This window comes from Leopardus geoffroyi, chromosome D2 (genome assembly GCF_018350155.1).
Source record: "Leopardus geoffroyi isolate Oge1 chromosome D2, O.geoffroyi_Oge1_pat1.0, whole genome shotgun sequence".
Taxonomy (NCBI): Eukaryota; Metazoa; Chordata; class Mammalia; order Carnivora; family Felidae; genus Leopardus; species Leopardus geoffroyi.
This window is the reverse complement of record NC_059334.1, coordinates 34,850,433-34,862,127: the sequence shown is the minus strand read 5'-3', so window position 1 is coordinate 34,862,127 and position 11,695 is coordinate 34,850,433.

Here is an 11,695-nt window from a genome sequence, read left to right as displayed (position 1 = left end):
AAGCATCCCACTTTGGCTCAGGTCATGATCTCACAGTTGGTGGGTCCCAGCCCCTCATAGGGCTCTGCACTGGGCTTGGAGCCTGCTTGAAATTCTCTCTTCCCCCTCTTCCTCCCCCCACCCCTATGTCTCTCAAAATAAATAAATAAACTTTAAAAAATGCATATGCTCAGTTGGCTCAGGTCATGAGGTGACGGTTGGTGAGCCCCGTATCAGGCTGTACCCTGACATTGTGGAGCCTGCTTGGGATTCTCTTTCTCCCTGTCTCTCTGCCCCTCACCCACTTGCTCTCATACTCTCTTTCTCTCAAAATAAATAAACTTTTTAAAAAATGCACATGTATTTAGTATTCTAGACTTCACCATAAAGCCTTGTTTCTAATGAGATAAAATAATTGCTTATCAAACAAGGCTGGCCTCCAGAAAGACAGGCCATGTGTAAAGGACTCCACCCGCTTTACCTGCCCGAAGGCAAGCACACATAGTTGTATAGCCATGCACATTCACATATCTCTCAGGCATAGCTGAAGGAGCACAGCGGGGACTCTGAGGTTCAGTCAACCCTTTCCCTTTCCCCTGGTGTTGGGAACCAACACCTGCGTGAAGGAATGGCTTGGGGTGACTTCCTTCTATCCAGAGGGACTGTCCCCTTAATGGGAAGAAAGAGGGCTGTGTCCCTGTTACTCATTAGCATCCTAAAGCCAAGCCCCAGGCTTGGTCCCTCTTTCTGCCTAGGCCTACAACATTTTGCTGCCTGGCAAACCTGAACCTTGGGTCTGGATCCACTTGAGAAGGGAAGGAGGAAGGCAGGGAGAATGCCAGTAGGAAGGAGGAAAGCTTCTTTGCTCTGCTCCAGCCAGAGGTCTCAAGATGCCAACCTCTGCTTGGGGGAAGTTCAAGTTAACCATTCAGCTTTCGTGAGGAAGGTGACCCATCATCCTCTGGAGAGGGTTTTTCTGTGTCCGGCTGAGCTGCCAGCTCTCAGGGAATGGACTGAGTCACAGGTGCTAGAGGCTTCAGAGCTGGCCTGGCTACTTCCTCTAGAAAACTGAAGCATGTTTTGTTTGGATTTAGAACCCATTAATTGCAAATAAACGTGATCAAAATGTAAACAGAGATGTTGCAGCCTGAGGACTTACCCCGAAACTACTAGGTTAGGTATCAGGAAATTCCCAGCACACTGTCATGATTCACAGAGCACCCCCAGCAGCTCTCATGACTCCAGATTACTTGGCTGGAGGCTGTCATGCTGATTCTTGAGAGCAGGATGACCTCATTTCCTCCTGGACAAAGAGGCTTGGAGACCGTTATGCAGCGTGACACTCTTCTTCCCTTTTCTTCCCCCTGCAGTGCCTTCACCTGGTTGAACAGTCCTGGAGCCTCCAACTCTTTACTGTCTTTCCACTGTATGATCTTTGGTGCTCCCTGAAACCTCTGTGTCCGTCTTTTGGTGCACAGCCTGTGCTAGTCTTTTCAATTCTTCAAGGGCAGAGACCACATCTTAAACATCTTTGTCTCTCCCTCAACCCTGGGTACATGCCCTGTTCATGTAGGTGTTTTATGAGGAATGGATCAGTAAACAAGTGGCAATAGAAAGCTTTGGGGCACCCTGAAAGTTTTCCTACTCTCTTTCTTGCAGTGAAAAATAGTACTGGTATTGTTTCTGTCTTGTGCTAAAAAGCAATTTGACACAAACTATTCCTCTTTTGTTTTAAACAATTTTTTTTTTGAGAGATAGAGAGAGAGAGAGAGCGCGCATGCCTGTGCCTGCGAGCAGAGGATGGATAGAGGGAGGGGAAGAATCTTAAGCAGGCTCCACCCCTAGTGCAGAGCCTGGTGCATGGGGCTTGACCTCACAACCATGAGATCATGACCTGAGCCAAAATCAAGAGTCAGACATTTAACCAACTGACCACCTAGTTGCCCCCAAACTATTCCTCTCTAAACTCTTAACAGCCTTATGACATAGCTGGAAATCGTGTCCATTTTGCAGATGAGGAAAATGAGGTGGAGAAAAGATACACACTTGATGAGTGGCAAAGCCAGCACTAGGACCCAGGTTTTCTGATCCTTATTCCCATGCTCTATACCTCACTGCCTCCATGGAGAAGGGAATAAGACAGAATGCTGTGAAGATGAGCATCAGATGATGTACAATGTTCCAGCTCAGGGGAACCCTCTTGCTGGTTTTGGGACCACCTTCCAGAATTCTCCTTGGGCTATGGGCCCCTAGTTCTTGGAAAGTCTGCACTGTGGTATGGGTTAGTTGCTTGCCTGAGTTCTAAGAACTAACTTGGTCGTCTAGGCTATCTGAAGTTTCTATCGAGGGTAAGAGAATAAGGAGCATAATGTATATGGTTTCATTCTGTTCCTGACTCCCAGAGTCACACCACCTGCCCCCACCTCTGTGTTTCAGAAGACCAAACTTTGAAGTCAGATGTGGCAACAGAGACTAATGAAGGGGTCCCCTTTCCCAAAGCTTCTTATAAAAGTGCAGGCAGATGCCAGGTGCACAAGAAGAACCAGGATGTCCAAACTTGGCCTTGAGACTATGTCCAGGAAACTGGGCCCCTGAAAAGGCTATTTTCTGACCAGCAGGAACCAAAGGGAAGCTCACATCAAGGCACAGGATGTATTCCTGGTCTGCTGTACCAAAAATGTTCAACATGGCGGTGACTGGGCGGCTCAGTCAGTTGAGCATCCGACTCTTGGTTTTGACTCAGGTCACGGCCTGCGTTGGGCTCTGAGCTGGGCGTGGAGCCTGCTTGGGGTTCCCCCTCTCTCTCCCTCTGCACTTCTCTCTCAAATAAATAAAATGAAAATAATAATAATAAAAAAAGAATGTTCAGCATGGTACTACATAGAGAGTAGCGTCTAGCCTCGGGTCTGCCACATCCAGGCTGAATAACCTCAGACAAGACACTTAACTCTCTTCATCTCAGTTCCTAGCTGCAAAATGAGGCAATGCCTGCTCTGCCTGTTCCTCACTTTGCAGATTGAATGAGATCATGCTTGTGTGTGTGGAAGTGTTTGTTCATTCCTTTATTTATGGACCCAATGCCAAGGACAGTTCTCGATACTAGAGATAGAGGGATGAACTTTTCTGGATACTAGAGATAGAGGGATGAACTTTGTAAACTACAATTCCTACCCTGAGTGCTTGCCTTGCCTTCCTGACTATGGCTGTACTGGGCCAGAAGACCAGCAATTCTCTGGAGTCTGTCCCAGGATTCCGGTTAAGTGGGGATGCCGTGTCCTTAGCCAATAGTTCCCAGCAGCTGGCCAGCTGCATGTGCTATTCACCCTCTATAGCCCTGACTTCCATTCCCTCCCCCACTTCTCTGCTGTCTGTGGCCTGAAGCTCCTCTCTTTTTCCCCTACACCCAGGGCAGACAGATTCCTCTGCAGTTCTGGGAAGGAGGCACTGAATGCCTGTCACATAGCTTCCCTGGGTCTGAGGACTCCCACGTGTGTTTGGAGCTAAGGGAAAAGACGCTGTTGTCACAGTATGCAATGAAACATGATAGGGGAGCTTCTGGAACAGCTAGGCCCCCAGCAGCCTGTGGAAAGAGTGGGGCAGAGGAAGCCACATACTTGCTTCCTTACTCATGGAAAGCAAAGAGCCCAGGGGCTGCATCCTGAGGTTATAGTCTGTCGTCAGTAATGCCCTGAACAGAGAGGCCACGTTGGTCCCTCCAGTTCAGCCTCTGACCCCTACTCTTTCTCACCCTTTACGCCTCACAATTTCTGTTCCAATTCCTACCCCGCTGAAGTCAATTAGCTCAGATCTCTGCGTGAATATTTTGAGCCTTGGCCAAATTTTTCTTCATCTTTAACCCAAATTTGTCTTTAACTTCCTAAATCAGGAACTTGTGACCTTAAAGGAGTGTTGGTCATGGCTTTCTAGACGTAGATTCTGAGTCCCCTCCAAGAACTAAAGCTAGGTCCTAGAAATTCTGCTTAAGTTACCGTGCTGGATGGCAATGGCTCCTTAATTGGAAGGTAAGGGGATACCTAGGAAGAAAGGACTGGAAAGGGAAACTGGAAACTGGTGGGTACTACCAAGAAGTCGATGATGTTTAAGGAAATACATTAAGCCAGGAGCTAGTATATTAAAAAACATTGCTCAGAAGAAAACCAACATAGCATCCATAGCCCATACGATGTATAATATCATGTGCTCATGGCTCTCCCGAGATGATTTCTATATGCTTCTCTGTCTGTAAAGCAAGTGCAAGCACTTCCCTTTCCATTACACAGAGAGGAAAATAGAGGGCTAATGAAGGGAAGTGAATCATCTGAGTTCATTCACTGAAAATGATGAGATTCAGAATTCACCGATTTTGAGGAAACTCATGACACATTTCCACCCTCTCCCCTCCTATTCTGAATCCTCACCGCCTCCCTTCCTGACCACCCTCTATCCCCACCCTCAGTCTCTTTGTCTTCTGAAGGTGCTTCTTTTCTCCAAACAGTGATTGATACTAGTGTGATGAGGCAGCCAAGCCCTGCGGGGAGGTCAGTTTCCTTCCAGAGGGCACACAAGACGAAATGTATGGAAGTCTGTGAGAGGAGGGAGCAGGGACCCAGCAGGGAGCCCCTGAGATAGGTGTGTTTGCAGAGTGAGTGGAAAAACAGCATGCAGGTAGTCTAACCAGGAGGCTTCTCTTTACTCTGAAAGCAGTGGATGGTGGGAAGTGTGACAGCAGTTAAAGAAGACAGCAGTTAAAGACAGCAGCTAGAATTAAAGCAGTGGATGGTGGGAAGTGGAGCTGGAGGTGCCTAGCTGGCTAAGTTGGAAGAGCATTCAACTCTTGATCTTGAGGTAATGAGTTCAAGCCCTACATTGGGTGTAGAGATTATAGAAAGAAAGAAAAAAAGAAAGAAAGAAAGAAAGAAAGAAAGAAAGAAAGAAAGAAAGAAAGAAAGAAAGAAAGAAAGACACTTAAAAAAAAAAAGTCATTAAAAAAAAAAAAAAGGAAGAGGAAGGCTGTTCCCCCCAAGGAGATGTTATAATCTATCCTTTGTTGAAGATAGATGATAGGAACCAATTTTTATTTGCTTAAAGTTCTTTTTCAATCTTGGCAACAACTTTTAAGGAAGGTACTTTTTTTTTTTAATTTACATCCAAGTTAGTTAGCATATAGTGCAACAATGATTTCATGAGTAGATTCCTTAATGCCCCTTACCCATTTAGCCTATTCCCCCTCCCATAATCCCTCCAGTAACCCTCTGTTTGTTCTCCATATTTAAGAGTCTCTTATGTTTTGTCCCCCTTCCTGTTTCTATATGATTTTTGCTTCCCTTCCCTTATGTTCATCTGTAGTGAAGTCATATGATATTTGTCTTTCTCTGACTGACTAGTTTCCTTTAGCATAATACCCTCTAGTTCTATCCACATAGTCGTAAATGGCAAGATTTTATTCTTTTTGATTGCTGAGTAATACTCCTTTGTATATATACACACCACATCTTCTTTATCCATTCATCCATCGATAGACATTTGGGCTCTTTCCATACTTTGGCTATTGTTGATAGCGCTGCTATAAACATTGGGGTGCAAGTGTCCCTTTGAAACAGTACACCTGTATCCCTTGAATAAATACCTAGTAGTGCAATTGCTGGATCATAGGGTAGTTCTACTTTTAATTTTTTGAGGAACCTCCGTACTGGTTTCAGAGTGGCTGTACCAGTTTGCATTCCCACCCGCAGTGCAAAAGAGATCTCTTTCTCTGCATCCTCGCCAACATCTGTTGTTGCCTTAGTTGTTAATGTTAGCCGTTCTGATAGGTGTGAGGTGGTATCTCATTGTGGTTTTGATTTGTATTTCTCTGATGATGAGTGACGTTAAGCATTTTTTTCATGTGTCGATTGGCCATCTGAATGTCTTCTTTGGAGAAGTGTCTATTCATGTCTTTTGCCCATTTCTTCACTGGATTATTTGTTTTTTGGGTATTGAGTTTGATAATTTCTTTATAGATTTTGGATATTAACCCCTTATCTGATATGTCATTTGCAAATATCTTCTCCCATTCGGTCGGTTGCCTTTTAATTTTGTTGATTGTTTCCTTCGCTGTGCAGAAGCTTTTTATTTTTATTTTTTAATGTTTTTTTAATGTTCATTTATTTTTGAGAGAGAGACAAAGAGAGACAGAGCGTGAGAGGCGGAGTGGCAGAGAGAGAAGGAGTCACAGAATCCGAAGCAGGCTGCAGGCTCTGAGCTGTCAGTACAGAGCCCAACGCGGGGCTCGAACCCACAGACTGTGAGATCATGACCTGAGCTGAAGTCAGACGCTCAACCAACTGAGCCACCTAGGCGCCCCTGAAGCTTTATTTTATTTTGATGAGAAAGAAGGTACTATTATTTTCACCATTATGAAGGAGAAAACTGAAGCTCATGGAGTTTAAGCAGCTTACCCAAGTTCCCGCTATAGGTAGGTAAATGGTAGACTTGGGATTTATACTCACACCTGATTGATTCCAGAATGTGGAGAACTATCTCTGAGGCAGTAATGCATTCTGTCAAGAAGGTGAGGGTTTTGGGGGTGCTTGTCCTTTTTTCTGGGAATCTTCCCACTTCTAACCACGGATGCTATCCTGGGGTAGCCCCAGCTGTCCAAGTCTTGTCTGTATTGGTTCCTGACTACCTAGCTTCAGCCAGACTTTAATAAAAATGTTCTTCCTCTTATTTAATATAACCAGCCACAACTGGGTCTAGTCAAAGAAGTGATCAGTGGGTCTTCTGGCTATGTTTATTATATCTAAGTGGATCTCTGGAACCATCTATGGCCAGTCTTCCCTTTTTGCAACCATTATTCAACCATATTAAGTAATGGGGATACCCAAGAGTTCTTCTGTAGGGAAGTAACAATAGCTTCTATTTACTGAGTGTGCATTTTGTTTAGCAAGCATTGGGTAACAGCTTCATGTGCACTATCCCATTTAATGAGATGCAATATCATCCCTACTTTATGGATAAGGAAACCAAGGCTCTGAGAAGTTAAAGTTACAAAGCTAAGCCGATACCTGGCAAGTCAAACCTCAGTTTCTCACTCCAAAACTTGTGCTGATTATCACTACGATAGTGTTGTTGCTTTACCCTTCCCAAGGGAAACAATGCACCCTGTTGAATAGGTGCCCAGGAAATGGTAATAATAAACATTCACTGGGATGTCTAGGTGGTTCAGTCGGCTGAGTGTCTGACTTTTGATTTTGGCTCAGGTCATGATTCCAGAGTCATGGGCTCAAGCCCCATGGGATTCTCTTTCTCTTTCTGTCTGTTTTCCCCACTTGTGCTCTCTCTCTCTTTCTCTAAAATAAAAAACTAAAAAAAAATATTCCCTGTTATGTTATCTAACCTTGTCTGATGATAAGAATCACCTGACTTAAAGGTTTAAACAACACAGAATGTCAGGTAACTTCTGGGGAAATTCTAATTCATTGGGTCCAGGATGGGGCCTAGGAATCTGAATCCTAATATGCATCTTAGAAGATTCTTACCATTAAACAATTTGGGGAAAATGTCAGTTAATGCATAATTGGGACTGTTGGTTTACTTTTTTACGTGGGAATACCCAGTTAAGTCACAAACTTTCTATTTCCTATGTCTTCTACTCCAACCCTTTCCTTTGAAATAAGGACCAGTATAGAAGTGGGAAAGATCCAGGGCTGGAAGGCCAACTTTTGCGTAGAATTTCTCAGACAGGGATGAATCAAGAAGGGAATGTACACCTGAGAGTCTTGTGCAAACCCGGCTACCCTGAGGCGACTTTCCTGAAGAATCTGTTCTCAAAAAAGCTAATTGCTTCGGCACTTTTGTACTTGTTCTTTTTTTAGATCCTAGTGATAATTCCATTTTAAAAATGTCAGATGTTTGGCTAATGGAGGGACTTTTCTGTACAGAAATTGAAAGAATTTGGGGAATGAGAGTAACCCTGAAAGTCACGGCAGTGGATGAGAATTTGGTTCCCTAAGGTTCAGGAAAATTGGGAGAAACTGGGTAGAGGTGAGAAGATAGCAGAATTGAGAATATCTGTACTTACTTTCCATCTGTGATAGTTCCTCACAGTTCTTGTGCTGGCACCCTTCTGAGCTTTTTAATTTTTCCTTCTAGGATCTTCTAAGTAAAACTGGGTTTCCAGAGCATTGTCCCTCTGCAGGGAGGGTAGGAACCACCCTCAGCAACAGTGGGCCCAGCAGCTTGTGGGATAACCACAAAGTTTGCATTTTTAGTCAACAAGGAAATAACAGTGACATTCTCCCTGAACAGACTCTCTGCTCCATGGCATAGTGTCCTAGGATTTATTCAGTCTATGTCATGGCAGTCAGCTTATTCTATTTGGAAAGCAAACTCCAGCCCAAGTTCAAAAATAAAAGAATTAAGTTCAACTCAAGCTGTTAATTTCATACAATCAACCAAAAATTACTTTCAAATACCTAATGTGTACCTAGTGCTGGGCTAGACCCTAAGAGCACACAGAACATACGTGATCTGTGTCCTGAAGAAGTTTAAATCTGGTAAGGAAGACAAAATGCTATATATGAAACAATTAAAATGCTATTAAACAAGATGGTTACTATAAAAAAAAAAAGGAAAAGAAAAAAGAAAAGAACAAGCATTGGCAAGATGTGGAAAAATGGGAACCCTTTTCCACTGCTAGTGAGATTGTAAAATGGTGCAGCCACCATGGAAAACAGTATGGCAGTTCCTCAAAAAATTAAACATAGAACAATCATATGATCCAGCAATACCAATTCAGGGTATACATACAAAAGAATTGAAAGCAGGGTCTCAAAGGGATATTTGTACATTCATGTCATAGCAGTACTATTCACAATAGCCAAGAGGTAGAAGCAACCTAAATGTCCACTGACATGAATGGATAAGCAAAACGTGGTATATACGTATAATGGAAATTAGTCTTAAAAAGGAAGGAAATCTTATCACATGCTACAACATGGATGAATCTTGGGAACATTATGCCAAATGAAATAAGCCAGTCCAAAAACAAACGAACAAAAAAGGCAAATACTGCGTGATTCTACATATATCTTTAGATACAGAGGTATCCAAAGTAGTCAAATTCATAGAAATGGAGAATGGGAATTACCAGGGGTTAAGAGGAAGGGGGAATGGGGGGAGTTATTGTTTAATAGGTATAGAGCTTCAGTTTTGCAAGATGAAGTTCTGGAGATCTATTGCACAACAAAGGGAATATACTTAATAGTACTGAAATGTACATTTAAAAATTGTTAAATGGTAAGTTTTATATGTGTTTTTACTATAATTAAAAAAAATGGTCAGGACGCATAGATGGCTCAGTTGATTAAGCATCCGACTCTTGGTTTCAGCTCAGGTCATGGTCTTGTAGTTTGTAAGTTCAAGCCCCACATTGGGCTCCATGCTGACAGTGGGGAGCCTCCTTGGTTTCTCTTTCCCTCCCTCTCTCTCTCCCCTTCCTCTGCTCATGCTCTCTTCCTCTCTCTCTCTCTCTCTCTCAAAATGAATAAACAAGCTTAAAAAATTTAAAGTCAAATGCTTAAAAAAAAAGTTAACATCAAACAGTCTGACCACTGACCAAAACTACAGTAAAAGTAGAGAACAGGCACACTGAAGTTAGAGATTTCCTAGGCCTGAACAAATCTTAAGGGATGGGTCATGATGGATTGGTAAGAGCACAGAAAAAAAGAAGTTCCAAACAAGAGTCCTGGAAAAAGGCAGAAGCTGGAATAAACATTGTATATCTTATAGAGAGTAAATTTTATATGTCCTTAACTGTGGTGTGTGTATGCATGCGTGTGGTTGTGTGTATACATGTGTACACGTGTATACAAGAGTGAGAAATCTGGTACAGTTAAGAAAAGTTTACACTGACGAGTAGTGAGAACAAAGTAGAGCTAAGTAGCATGAGTTCTGATTGTAAAAGTTCTTAAAAACCACATGATACCATAGACTCCAGAAAGACACTATAAGTTCTTAAACAAGGATGTGTATAAGGTTTTTAGTAAAGCTGAAAGTTCCTACTAATCTCAATTGAAACAAGAGAAGCAAAAGAGAGTGACCTAGATTGTGTATGGGCTTGGGCTGGAGGGAATGAGGGAAGGATACCCCCCAGAGCTGGGTGTAGTAGCGGAAGGGAGAAATGAAATGAGAGGACACCAGAGGGGAAGTGACCATTCAAGGGAATAGAGGAGAGCCCCTACAGCTGCCTCCATTCTTATTCTTCAGGAGCTTTTGTTTTTCCAAACTTGCGAGGTCATATGTTTTGCTGTAGAAGGAGCCTTAGAAAGGGGGCGCCTGGGTAGCTCAGTCGGGTAAGCGTCCAACTCCTGATTTCGGCAAAGGTCATGATCTCACAGTTTGTGAGTTCGAGTCCCACATAGGGCTCTGCACTGACAGCACGGGGCCTGCTCAAGATTCTCCCTCTCTCGCCAAAGCATAAGAGACTCTTAAAAACTGAGAAAAAACTGAGGGTTGATGGGGGGTGGGAGGGAGGGGAGGGTGAGTGATGGGTATTGAGGAGGGCACCTTTTGGGATGAGCACTGGGTATTGTATGGAAACCAATTTGACGATAAATTTCATATATTGAAAAAATAAAGATTCTCCCTCTCTCTCTGCCCCACCTCTGCTCTCACTCTCTCTCTCTCTCTCTCAAAAATAAACTTAAAAAAAAAAAAGAGCCTTAGAAATTTCCTTTCAAGGGTTATACCACGAAATCCATATTTGAAGGTCAATACAATATTCTCATGGGTTGGAGTGGGAATAATGAGGGTAGAGAGCCCCACTACCCAATCCCAGTGGCACCTGTCAAGTACAAAGGCCATATCTTGGAGCATAAGCCAAGAGCTTTTTCTTGAAGAAGAGGGTGACTGCCCATGGTGAGGGCTGTGGTTTCAGAGTCAGAGAATGGGGTTCCATTCCCAGCTTCATTGCTGAGTCCATCTGTGCACCAGGGTGAATCACTTCCCTCCATAGTTCTCTCCTCTTTTGTGAAATGCAGGACGTTTTTTTTCCACCTGCTTTCACGGAAGACAGAAAAGACAAAAAGAAAAAGAAATTTACACCAGGCACCTAATTTAAGCAAACAGGTAAGGACTGGGCTGAAGCAAAGCCCAGAATGTATGACAACGTGGGGTTTTGACACACTCTGCTCTTGACATCAGAAGTCCATGGAGAGGACGTAAGTACTAAACAGTACAAACAAATGTTGCCCCAGAGGGTCTAGATTCTGGGAACATGAACTGGGAATCCCAACCAAAATTCCAGGTCTCCAAGTTCCCCTGAAGGAGTCATGAGGCTCATGCAAGAGGTGAATCACCACACCCAGGATCTGTCTTGGAGACCTAAACCACCAAATATGAGCCTCAGCAAAGGAAAGGACTTGATGCAAATAGATCGGGCGCTGTAACTAGAATATAAGCTGTTCCCTTGGGTTCCGATGAGACCAAGAAACAATTTTGCCTAAGGATCTGGATGCTGTTCTAGTTCTGAGGTCAGTGGCAGGTCAAAGCCATAAAATTGGTCCCCGTGGAGTCCTATGGTCTCTGGTCTGGAAGACGATATGAATAAAAGAGCTCAGAAAATTGTGGGCCTGATGATATTGAATTTGTATTCTTCCCAAAGCCTGTATTATTTCTCAGTCCAACTCTCCGTAAGCAAAAGGCAGAGAGATGGGCAGCAGCTTGCCAGAGCTTG